The sequence below is a fragment of the Delphinapterus leucas genome, chromosome X, assembly GCF_059928025.1.
Source record: "Delphinapterus leucas isolate spDelLeu-1000000601 "Yukka" chromosome X, BTC_Dleu_Yukka2, whole genome shotgun sequence".
In the NCBI taxonomy this organism is placed as follows: Eukaryota; Metazoa; Chordata; class Mammalia; order Artiodactyla; family Monodontidae; genus Delphinapterus; species Delphinapterus leucas.
The window spans coordinates 1,586,027-1,599,173 of NC_143150.1; the positions used below are offsets into that span (position 1 = coordinate 1,586,027).

At 51.0% G+C, this 13,147-nt stretch overlaps 1 pseudogene; it reads right to left on the bottom strand.

Moving 5' to 3' along the window:
• Positions 1-1,312: 1,312 nt before the first annotated feature.
• On the bottom strand, positions 1,313-4,158 carry LOC149744121 (olfactory receptor 10V1-like; annotated as a pseudogene).
• Between the last annotated feature and the right edge of the window lie 8,989 nt (positions 4,159-13,147).

Genomic DNA, 13,147 nt, shown 5'->3' on the forward strand with positions numbered 1-13,147 from the left:
TTTTCTAGCGTCTTTATTGCGGACATTTCACATGTACGCACAAGGAGAGAGGATAATGTTTTTAAAAATCCGCCTACCTTTCACCCGGCTTCAACACTTGTCAACGTTTCACTAGTTTATTTTGAAAATAAGGAAGGGTTTAGGGGTGAGAGTAGTGAAAATAATATCTCTTGAAGAGATAAAAGAAGAGGCACCCCTCGAAGCTTGTCCAAATACAGGGGTGCCCGTGCACCCCTCTCGTAAGGGTATCACATGGCCCTGAAGCACAGGGCCCGCGTAGGGTTGCAACGGGATGTGGTCGGCAACAAGCGGCTACTGGTGTTTCGGCCGCTGTCTCTCTGACTTTCACGTCAGTTCTCTCTCCACATACGCTGAAGCTAGCGATCACCCCACCTTCACTTTGATCAACCTGGAGTCGCCATCTGGGTTCCCTGCAAGGACCTCATGATGGCACCGCCTCCTGCCCCTCCAGGCTCTGCCCCTTCCTAGGTCTGAGGGCGCAGGCCAGAGAGCAAGTAGGGCTGGACACGAGGGAAAATTACCCACATGGTTCCTGCCCTCCAAGATCTGCCACTCCCATTGAGGAGTGCCCCTCTGGTGGCTCTGAGGGCCCCTCTGTGGCAGGAGGTGGGGTCATCGTCTAGGAATGATGAGGGAGGTGGTAGGAGACATGAATTGAGGAGAGTAGGCAAGGTTGGGGTTTGGTGAGGAAGGTTTCGGGGGTTTAAACTATGAGGAAGTGTACTGTTGACCGAACACGAAGGCTAGAGGGAGGTGATGATGGTTGTGGTTGAGTTTTCCAATGAAGGGTCATCAAGGACCCAGACCCTTTCCTTCCTGACCCTTTTAAACAGCATGTGGGTGTTCTAGGCTTGGTGCTGGGTGAATGACTCCTGCCTAGGAAAGAAGAGCTCGTAACCATTGTATATTTTCTAAATAATTCGTTTTATTTTAGTCTTTTAAATAAGGTGCTCAACTCGCCAGCCTCATTTGTGAGCTCTTTTGTGCCTTATGCTTTGTCGTATCCCCAGTGCCATGGGCAGTGCCTGGTACCCACAAGGTGCTCATTCACTCATTCAAGAATTATTTGCTGCTAAGTGCTAGGATGCAGGGATCCAGGGCACCTCGCCCAGCCTGTGGGGTGGACGTGGGGTCAGCAAACACTTCCTTGGGATCATAATGCCGGACCTGAGTCCCTGAATCTCGGAGGCTCAGCAGGATATTGAAGGCTTCCCTTCCATTAGCAGCCAGAGTCTGAAGCTGTTCCTATGCCAGAGCTCACGGGGGGGGGGGGGGGGGAGGCGGGGGGGGGGGTCAGCGTCCAATTAGTGCTGATTGAACACCTGTTATGTGCGCGGTGCCGGGGCGGCAGGTTAATCACAGTTCTTGCCTTCAAGGAGCCTCTCGGCCAGTCAGGGAGAGAGCAAAGCACTTCAGCCCTAGGTAATGAGTGAGCGCACGGGCACTCCCCAAGGCCGCCAGGAGTGAGCGGCCCTTGAACCCATGGCACCATGAGGAGGGGCCAGCTGGCCCAGAGGCTGGAAGCGGGGTAGGTCGGGAAACGCGGCGGAGAGGAGGGCGCGCAGGAGGAGGGTGGAGTGGGGTACAGCCCCTGGGCTGGCTCTGCCTTTGCCCCCTTGCCTTTACCTCATTTGGACTTGGGAGCTCGCTCCTTGTACTTCTAGCTCTTTGGCCGGAGAAGTGTCTGACGGTGCTCCAGGGTCTGGGTGTCATCGTCCGTGAAGGGGCCGTGAAACGTTCACTGACCCCCCCAGAGCTGCTCCATCTCGGAAAGCGTCAGGGTTTGTTCCACGTGTGACGGCGGGAAAGGGGGTTACCGGTAAGGTCCAGGCGCCCGCAGAACCACAGCACAGCCCTCAGGAGGAGGCGTGGGGCTGCGAGGGCTGCACGGACATGACCGACTGGGCTCTGGCACGTGGAGCCCCTCTTCCCCCTCCCCTTGCATTGGACCGCCGGCCTCGTCTGCTCGTGGCTCTCCAGGAGTCTCTTGAGGGCCCCCTCGACTTCCTTGCTCCTCAGACTATAGATCATAGGGTGGAGCACGGGAGTGACACTGGTGTAGATTAAGGACACAGTTTTGTCCTGTTCTGGGGCGTAGCATGACTTGGGGCGAATGTAGATGAATATCGTGCAGCCGTAGTGCAGAAGGGAGACCAGCAGGTGCCCAGCACAGGCGGAGAAGGCCTTGCTCCTGCCCTCAGCCACGTGGATTCTGAGGACGGCAGCGATAATGAACCCACAGGAGAGCAGGGTCAGCAGGAAGGGAACCAACAGGATGAGCAGGCAGACGCGGAAGACCGCGACCTCACTGGCCCGCGTGCGTCCGCGCAGGCCAGGAGTAGCACAGCGGGGATGTCACAGAAGAAGTGACTGATCTCATGAGACTGACCAAAGGGGAAGAGGGATATCAGTGTGGGGAGGGTGAAGGAGAGCGCAAGTCCGCTGACTCACGCCAGAGCCAGCATCTGCAGACACAGGGTCCTGGCTATGATGACTGTGTAATGCAGGGGCTTGCAGATGGCCACAAAGCGGTCGTAGGCCATCGCAGCCACGAGGAAACACTCTGCCCTGCCCAGGGCGCTGAAGAGATGCATTTGCAGGGCTCAGCCCAGGAAGGGCATCCGCTGGCTCCCGGACAGGAAACTGGCCAGCATGCTGGGGACGATGGCCCATATATAGCCGATTTCAATGGTGGACAGGTTGCGAAGGAGGAAATACGCGGAGTCAAAGAGGGTGATGAGCGCAAGAGTCGTGTGCCCTGCTAGGGTGACAAGATGCATGATTAGAAACAGTCCAAACATGGAGATTTGTAATTCAGCCAGGTCCCCAAAGCCCAAGACAATGAATTCAGAGCTCAAGGTGTGCTGCTTCTGCAGTGGGGCCATCCTGCGTTCTCCTCTGTCGAGCTCCTGGGCCGGAAAAGGCAGCTTTCTAGCAATTCTCTAAGTCATGGGAGACCCTGGAGCCCTCTCCACAGATGGCCATTGTCCCCATTCTGTGAGCCTTTTGAATTCTGCCTTCTGTTCAGTGAGAGCGGCGGAGTGCTCGCTCTGATGGTGACGTCACTTTAGTTCACCTGTTGAGTTATTACAGAAACGAGCCGAGATGAGTGAAGTTGTCTTTAACAGACCCTAACGAAAGTCCTCCTTCTGACTACGTTTTGAAGAGCGGCCTCAGGGTAGGGGTTGGGTGCTGAGCGTGATGTTACTTAGGTTGGAACAGAGGCCGGGCCGGCGGGGTCATTGACGCCGTGGGGAATTCCCGTGGGATGGAAGGTCCGGCGAGTTGGTCTTAAAGACACTTTGACTCTGTGCGTTGGCTATGTTGTCCCTCCCTCGCCACCGCCCCTCCCCACCAAACTCCCAGGGTTCCTGCAGCCTCCCCTGTTTCAGCTCCGCTGAGTCGCTTACGTGTCACCCTGCTCTAGACACCTCTTCTGAGCCCTGGGCTGAGTCAGGCGGATTCTCTCTCTGGCTACCCCAAAAGCCTGTGGGCTCCCTGATGGCAAGAATGATTTCTTATTTAGGCTCTCAAACAGTGGCTGGTACATATTAGTATTATTGGTGAAGATCTGTTGACTAAAAGTCTGTTGCTCATTTCTGCATCCTCTGCAGTTAGGGCAGAGTCAGACGTTGAGTAGGCGCCCAACACGTATGCTTGAGTTAATGGTTAAGTGAAGGCAGGGAACCTTTGACGTATTGGGGATGCTGAGGTCATGATCGTCCAGGGTGGGAGGAAGCAGGACAGAACTAGGACATAGTCGGCACCTTCCCAGACTTTGGGGGACACGTTTGCTTCTCTCTTCCCCGGTAGGACCAAAGATACAAGTAGGAGGCCTTATGCCTAGGCTTCGATTCCTTCCTGTGCATCCCTTTCTCACAGCAGAGGAGAGGAGAAGATTGCTAAAGAGTCTAGAGATCTAACACATCGAGACTCAACAGGAGTGACCTGTTGAGGTCACTGAGATGGGTTCTCTTCATTTTCAGCGCCTCGTGGAAATGGAGTTGTCACCTCAAGGACAGGAGCTCACTTAGGTACCATTTGGACCGGGGCCAAAGTGTGAGACTCGAAGTGTGTTCACTGAAACCTGAAAACCCATTCTGCTGATGGTTTTGCTTGGCCCAGACGGAGTTTGTGCTTCCAGTTTTCCAGCCCCTTCCTTGCATGTCACACTGACTATTCTTTGGGTGTTCACTGACCTAATGGGCGCCTAGAGTCTCTGAGCAGCACGGGTCCCTGGAGGGCCGTTTGCCCACTCGTTACCGCAGAGCCGATGGTCACGACGTCTTCCCCGGATGACGCCTTCCCTGCTCCCAGCCCTGCCACCAGCTCCGCCTGGAAATCACACTAAGTGCCCTGCTCTGCCAGCGGTCTGAGTGAGGCCATCCTTTCCGGGTTCTTGTTTCTCTTCCTTGGACTCGGACCCTCGGCTCTGGCTTGGCCACAGCTGATCACTTCCTCTCTTTTTTCCCATGACGGGGCTGCGGACGTGTGGGGATTGCTTTGTTTCATTTGGGCCCTAAACCTTGAAAATACTGAAAACACAAAGATGAAAGTCAAAGACTTTCAAAGACACATGATCCAAACGGTTGAAAAGCGAGAAGTGAAAGTCAGTGTGACTTTCTCCCCCTGCTCTCCCAGAGAGCATCGCTCTCAGCCGGGGGGCTCACTTCCTTCCCTGCTTTGTCCGGTGCATACAAACGCAAACACTTCACGCACACACTCACACGCATGGGCATACGCACACACACACACTCCCACACGTGTACACAGAAACAATCATGCACACACCTTACACACGCAAGCATAAACACGATCACATGTACGCACACATCTGCACACGTGTATGGACACACACAGTGCACACGTGTATGGACACACACAGTACCCACCTGCGCGCATACATTCACACACACCTGCACGCATATATGCACATATTCCCACACTCACACGTGTATGTATATAAACATTCACCACAGTCACACATTAAAAAAGCTGAAATGGGATCATATTACACATATAAACTGACTGCCCTTAGTGTTTTCACCGCATAATGTGTCCGGGAGAGGTTTTCAGTCAGCACGTAGCTGGTTTACGTCAATCTTTTTTTCTTTTTCTTTTTTTTAACATCTTTATTGGAGTACAGTTGCTTTACAATGGTGTGGTAGTTTCTGCTTTATGACAAAGGGAATCATACTTCAGTCTTTTAACTGCCGCATTCTACAGTATGGATGCACTGTAATGTCATTAAGTATAATGAAATAATACAACAAACACACGATAACAGATAAAACCTATACACAAAAGTAAATAAAACATAATTAAAATAACTGAGACTTGAATCAGTCTTTCATTACTTCGGTGTTGCAGTGGTTTCTATTTGTTTCTTACCACACGCCACGGTCCAAAGCATAGCCCCGAGTGGAGCGCGGAGCAGCGGCCCCGCGTGAGTACGGCTCGTGCATCCTTCCTGCTCTTTTCTCGCGTGCCTGGAACGGCCCCGGAGAAGAGATGTGGTTTTGTTACCTGGGAGGCACAGGTCAGCGCGTGAAGCGGAAAACCGGGGAGAAGCCCGAGGAGGAGGAAAGCCCATCTTCAGGGAAGCAGCGGCAGCGCCGAGTGGCCTGGACCCGGTGGCACAGCTTCCCGCAGCCTGGCCGGTGGCTTTCCCGCCTGTCCGGACCACGGGGAGCGAGCCCTCGGAAGCACTGTCTGATGGCTGGAAGGAAGGGAGTGTCCTTAGAGGAGCTGCTACGTTGGCCCTAGAGGAGAGGTGGGGAAGGAGGCCGTCCCTGTGGTCCACCCCACCGAGGGGAGGCCCTTCCCTAGGTCACACAGCTGAACCCAAGCCCAAACTCAATTACTCAGGTTTTCCTTGCCAAAAAAAAAAAAAAAAAGAAAAAGAAAAAGAAAAAAACAGTCTAGATCTTGACAATGTCGTTTAACTCAGATCTGCTGAAATTGCGGGCCCACTGTGCCGTCACCAGTATGCGAATGGGCCTCAGGCTGATTTTAGAGGCAGGAAATGCACAGGTTTGCTTGGGTTTGAATCAAGCCATCAGGCCTTGCTAGAGAGGAGTGCAGAGTGGGCAGTGGAGCCCGAGATCGGTGAGCTTCTAAGCCCCCCAGCCCCCAAAGCTGAGAGTCTACAAGGGGACTTAATCAGGGCCATCGGGGATTCCATTTTTAATCTGTAAACTCTGAGTCATCAAAGTAGCTTCATTGAACGAAGTGGGGACTGAGGGTTATGGAAGCTTGAGAAAGCTACTACTCAGCTGACCCAGGCTTCTGTCTAATACTTTCATCTCCCCGGTTCTGGTCTAGGTGCAGCCCGATGTCCAACCTGCACCGTGCCCCGCATCCTCGTAAGGCAGGACCCCAACGACGTCTCGCCTACATTCATAAAGCCAGTCTTCCCCCTGCAGCCACTCTGGGCCTTCCTTTGGTTTCACTTCCACGGCCCACAGGCTTGCTCAGAGTAAACCCCCTTTCCACCGCCGTCCTTTGGAGGATAGCCCTGCCCGGGCCAAAGCCTCGGAGGGCTAGCTCGGTGCTGGCCTGCAGGCGGCAGTGGGACAAGGCCTGCCCCGCAGCATTCTGCCACACTCTGCAACCGGAAACAGGACCCCCAAGAGCCCTCTGGGTACTCAGAATTACACACAATTCCCCTTGAATCATTCCAGTCGTCTCTGCCTCTAATCATGACCCCAGAGGGGCTGCCAACAGTCCAAGGTGGGCCTACGGCACTTTTCCACCTTCTTCTCCCTCCTCCCTGGCCTGTTTCTCCTCTTGGCCCCAGTTTCTAATACAAAAGCTCTTCTGCCATCTAATGGAGAGAAGCACCGTGCAACTCTCCAGCGTCGATGAGTGACCTGATGTGGCGGCAGCGCGGGGCTGAGGATATGCTGTCTTCCTCCAGCTAATGCGCATGCCCACCTTAGTGCCAGCATTACCGGCACGTGGGGTCCGAAGGGAGGGACGGCAAGTAAGAGGTTTTAAACATAAATTCAGCACTTTGGAAGAAAGGCACGTCAAAAGGGCCCTAAGTAACTGGGGCTGCCGCCTCTGCAAATTCCTAGATGTTCTAAGGCAGTGTCAGCGCAGCTGCCACACCACTCACAATCACAGACTCTGTGTGTCTCCCCTGGTTTCCTCGAGGAAAGAGATGCCACATGGAGATGCAGTGAAATACACTGTTGGTGAGCAGCGTCCAGAGGTCCACGTTTCCTCACCAGGGGGAGTTTGTCAGAGGTTCTCAGTGTGGAGTATTTGGTCTCTTTCTCCTTCCCTTTCCACTCCCTCCAATGGGTTGTTCTGAGTCTAACTGTGTGGGGTATAGGGAATTAGCTGTATTCACAAACCAGCCCTTACCAGTGTAGAGGCTTTGCTTCCCCATCTGCTGGGACTTTTCTTGTATTTCTCAAGTGGTTCAGAACTCCGGCAGGGAAGAGGTATGCTATTTATTGGCCCTTCTTCACTCCCCCAAATTCTCAACTTAAGTGCTCATATTTGTATTTAAGTTTCTTAGAAATTGTGCTGCCAAGGAGGCAGGCATGCAGTCCTGAGTGGGGAGCCTCAGAATTCCCTTCATTTCTCAGGGAGGGAACTCCGCTCCCGCTTCCTCACCTTACGGGCAGTGGGTCGGGACACTAGGCCTCTTCGTGGAACCACGTGCTTGTATTCGGTTAGGACGTGATGATGAAGCAATCTGGTTGATTGTTTTTCCCTTAACAGTCTCTTCATGGTTGTTTTGATTTACTGAGGTATAGTTGACGTACAGTATTATATAAGTTTCAAGGTGCACAGCATAGTGATTCACAGTTTTTAAAGGTTATAATCCACCTATCGTTATTATAAAATATTGGCTCCATTGCCTGTACTGTACAGTATATCCTTGCAGCTTATTTATTTTGTACATAGTAGTTTGTACCTCTTAATCTTCTTAGTGACAGATTGATGGGTTCTCTTTATTTTCCTGCCTTGTATTTTGGCAACCACAAAGAGCTCCACAGTTGAAATTACCTGTAGGTAGGTAAGCATCGGATTTCTAGGACCACCAGGCACCCCGTGCCCCTGATTTCCCCCCATCTGCTTCCTTCCCTCGGGGGATAAGCGTCCACAGACCTTGGAGCCGGGATGGGTTGGTCTCAGCCAACCCAGATTTTGGAGTTTGTGGGAATACCTTGTCACCTAGTTTTGTTGTGGACGTTACCCTGGGTTTTTGGGTTTGCTATCGTTTCCTGTATCTCTTTCTCTTTCTCTTTCGGGGCTGGGAGAGTAGATGAGGATTTTGTGAAGATTCAAAAATGATGTTACCACCTCTGCTGCCACCTTCCCAGAATCGAGAAACTGTATGGCTTCTGGGTCAGAACGATTAATAAAGATATCTTAACATCGATACAACAAAACACAGAAAAATTAGACGTTCTGGGCAAATCGTGACTTGACATGGATCTAAGTCCTCTGTCCATATTTCTCCTGGAACGACAAATGATGGGGGGCCGAGGGGCGCAGGAGAGCAGAGCTCCTTGGGGAATTGCACCCACTGACTGAGAAGGGTCAGGGCTGGAGGTTCGGCAGCCGGAGGAGGGGGACGCAGCCTTCTGGGGAGAAGTCCACCTGATACTGGTCGCATCTGATGATGTCAGGGCAAGAGCTGGGCACTGCCACGGAGTGGCTTTCTGAGGGGACTGTGCCCAACCGACCGACTGGCTACTGCCCTAGGATAGAAAAAGAACGTCTGTGCTGCAGTCGTCTTGGGCTCCGGCCTCACCACCCTCACTATCACTTGCTCCATGTTGAAGAGGACAAATCTAAAGCTGAGGGAGATGAAGCATCTTAGCTTCCCCGCAGCCACCCAGCCGGGAAGGGGTGGAGTTGAGTTGGGCCTCGGGTGGTCTGCCTGGCCCCAGCTCAGGTCCACCTCACAGTCAGGTCTGGCCTCAGTTTCCACTGTAAGCAGACTAATGCTTGACTCTTGTCTGCTTCACGTGTCTGTGTTTGGTCCCCTATTAGTCTCTAAATTCGTCCATACACCCTGGCACAGAGGAGGTATACAGCAAATGATGGCTCTCAGTCTATTAATGCTGGTGTGTGGTCAAGGATCACAGAGGCTGCTCACGTCAGTAATGTGGTTGGCATACACCTCTAATTGTTTCCCCTGAGGTTCTCTTGCCAAGATCCTTTTGTGTTTCCTAAATCTCTCTCTGCTTAACAAGGGCCAGCACAGGTGGCCCCCAACCCGGACTGCAGATCGGAAAGTTGGGATTCCTTTCCTGAGCCGTACTGTGAGCCATGTGACTCGGGGACGTGCCGCTCTCTCCCTAGAGGGTGGGTCTAGCTGAAGATGTGCCAGGTATGCTTGTCCTTTGTGTGTCCCAAGCAAGAGGACGGGACTTTCTTATGACCTATGCTGACTTCACTGCAGCCCTGAGCCGCTGGGCAATGGGAGGCCGGCCACAGGCTACAAGGGAACTCAGAGGCAGAGGACTCCAGAGTCCCTGGCAAGTTTGTGCCCAGAGGGACGTCCTTTGCCCCTGTCCCAGGTGGACCTCAGAATCTGGGGACCAACTAGTCAGGAAATGTTGACAGCTATGGAAAGAGTGAAAATTTAGACTACACCCCTGGGAAAGAAGGACTCACCTCTGCCCACATGTTCATTCTCTGCTGCGGTCGGTGCCTGCTCTGCAGAAGTGCAAGGGCGTTCCTGATCAAGCGTCCTGTCCCGGAAGGACCTACCATTGACTCCTGATATCTACAGCTCTTAGGTCCTCAAGGCTGTTTTAACGCCTTACTATCAAGCTCCTCAAGGCACAGATGATTGAGCCTACCGGCTTTCGTCTAAAGGAAAGCACGCACAGAACAGAGACTACAGTTCTTTCCATTTCCCAGCTGAACTAGAAATCCAAACTTCAGGTAAGTGAAGACATCGTGGTTGGCCAGAGCACTGTTGAAATCAGGCAAACAGGTTACGATTTGACAAGAGAGGGCTGGTGAAAATCTCACTGTGTTCATCCCAAAGCAGGTTTAATCTCAGGAAAACAAAGTTTGGCTCAAAGGCAGAGCAGGAAGGGGCTCTCCTTCTGATGTTCTCTACTCCCATCACTGAGCTGCTCAGCCCATCTCACAAAGGCAGTTCATGGCAATTCCATCTCATGCCCTGGGGGCTGCAATGCCGTTTTTGGAAATAGATGCCATCTATGGAGTTCTCAGTGAAGAGCATGTTGGGGCCTTTTCCCCGGGGACGATGTTGCCAGTATCTCAATGGTACAGGATACTTTTGCGTGCGTAGAGGCTGCTCTCCTTAGTCCTCCAGACGGCTCAGTCTGCTCACACAGCGCCACTCCATGAGGCCAGAGTCAGCCCCGATGGCAACGAGAAGCCACCACCTTCTGTAAGGACTAGCACGTTCCACGCCCCAGCACACGGCGCCAGCTTCCTGTGGAACCAGGCCCATCAGTGGCTTCTGAAAAGCTGCGTGGTCTTCATGACTGCCGTTCAAACCCTGGTAGGCAGGCACCCTGCTAGGGGTAAGTGAAGGCTTCCCCAGGCACAGGCAGGGAGGGGTAGCTTTAAATTGTGAATATTCACAGTAAGCCAGAAATCACATCTTTGCCACTATTTAAACTTATGAACAATTTCCGATGCTAGCTTAAAAATGTGTGTGCGTGTGTGTGTGTGTGTGTGTGTGTGTGTGTCTGTCATAGTTTCACAAAATTCTTTTGCAGGGAAGTGAGCAAAATTGTCTGGAGTCCACTGATTGGAGTCGATAGGACCTTGGCTGCGGCCTTCAAAGCCCTCGGTGGAGGTGGCCTCAGGCCTCTCGTGTGTCTGCTCTGTGACCGGAGCACAGCAAGCGTATGTCCTCACAGGAGCAGAGGTGGGCGCTGCTTCCAGGACCCCGCACTGTTTTTAGAATCGAACGGCATGAAGGCACGAAAACCCTCATGTGGGAAGTGAAAGTGCGAGTCACACGACAGAGATGTGACTTCAGCCTTGGGGACCAGCAAGGAGGGGGAGGGGAAGCGCTCTTTCCCTAGGACTGGAGTGAATCGCTTTCTCTCTCATTCTCATGTTGGGACCCTACAGTCACGAAGCGTCTGAAAAGCTGTCTGTGTCTGTGTCTGCTGCTTCTCTCATTCCTGCTCTGGGGCAAGAGTTGAAAGCCACTAGGAAATGAAGAGGTCGTACTTGAAGCCAGTGGTTCTCTCAAACAGAGACACCAGAAGGCAGGGGCGGGACTGGTTAAAACATTGCTGGGGGGACTTCCCTGGTGGCGCAGTGGTTAAGAATCCGCCTGCCAGTGCAGGGGACGCGGGTTCGAGCCCTGGTCCGGGAAGATCCCACAGGCCGTGGAGCAGCTGGGCCCACGCGCCACAACTACTGAAGCCTGTGCACCTAGAGCCTGTGCTCCGCAACAAGAGAAGCCACCGCAATGAGAAGCCTGCGCACCACAACGAACCGTAGCCCCCAACAGCCGCAACTAGAGAAAGCCCACGCACGGCAATGGAGACGCAATGCAGCAAAAAAAAAAAAAAAAAAAAGTCTACAAATAATAAATGCTGGAGAGGGTGTGGAGAAAAAGGAAGCCTCCTACACTGTTGGTGGGCATGGAAATTGGTGCAGCCACTATGCAGAACAGTATGGAGGTTCCTTAAAAAACTAAAAATCGAACTACCATATGATCCTGCAATCCCACTCCTGGGCATATGTCCAGGCAAAAGTATACTTCAATAAGATACATGCACCCCTATGTTCAGAGCAGCGCTGTTCACAGTAGCCAAGACATGGAAACAACCTAAATGCCCATTGACAGATAAACAGATAAAGAAGATGTGGGAATATATACAATGGACTATTACTCAGCCATAAAAAATGAAACAGTGCCATTTGCAGCAACATGGAAGGACCTACAGATTAGCATACTAAGTGAAGTAACACAGAGAAAGACAAATATCATATGATATCACTTATATGTGGAGTCTTTAAAAATATGATATAAATGAACTTATTTAGAAAACGGAAATGGACTCACAGCCATAAAAAACAAACTTACGGTTACCAAAGAGGATAGCAGAGGGAGAGGGGGAGAGATAAATTAGGAGTTTGGGATTAACATATACACACTACTATATATAAAACAGATAAACAACAAGGACCTACTCTATAGCACAGGGAACTATATTCAATATCTTGTAATAACCTATAGTGGAAAAGAATCTGAAAAAGACTATATATATATAAAACACAATATGTGTGTGTGTGTAATGGAATCACTTTGCTATACACCTGAAACTAACACTGTAAACGAACTATACTTCAATTTTTTAAATGGTTAAAAAAAATTTAATAAAATAAATAAAATCATTTATGCTTTACAGAAAGGTGCACTCTTAGAAAGTTAAAATTTCTCATAGGGGGCTTCCCTGGTGACACAGTGGTTGAGAGTCCCCCTGCCAATGCAGGGGACACCGGTTCGAGTCCTGGTATGGGAAGATCCCACAAGCCGCGGAACAACTAAGCCCGTGTGCCACAACTGCTGAACCTGCGCTCTAGAGCTCATGAGCCACAAGTACTGAGCCCACGCACCTAGAGCCCATGCTCTGCAACAAGAGAAGCCACCGCAATAAGCCCGTGCACCGCGACGAAGAGTGGTCCCTGCTTGCGCAAAGTGCAGCAACAAAGACCAAAGGCAGCCAAAAATAAATAAATAAATGAATGAATAAATACATTTTTTTCTCATAATGTGTCTGCACTAACCACTATGAGCAGTTTTATGTGTATTCGTCCAGATTTTTTCCTAGGATATGCTAACCTGCATTTACAATATTTTTTTACATTAATAAGATCATATCAAGTACCAATTTGGCTGTTTATAATTCTTATTCCATGAATGCCATGTTCTCGTCATTTGTACAATTCCCTATTGGATTGTTTGTCTTTTATGTACTGATTTCTAAGAGTGTTTTGGTGTTTCTTTTCACATTTTAAAGATATTTTCTTTAGTTTACTATTTGTATCACTGATTTTTTCCTAACTCGTTTGTCTTTTCATCTTATTTATGGTGTTTTGTTCATAACAGAGTTTAACATTTTTGTATAATTAGACATCGATTTTATTTTATTTT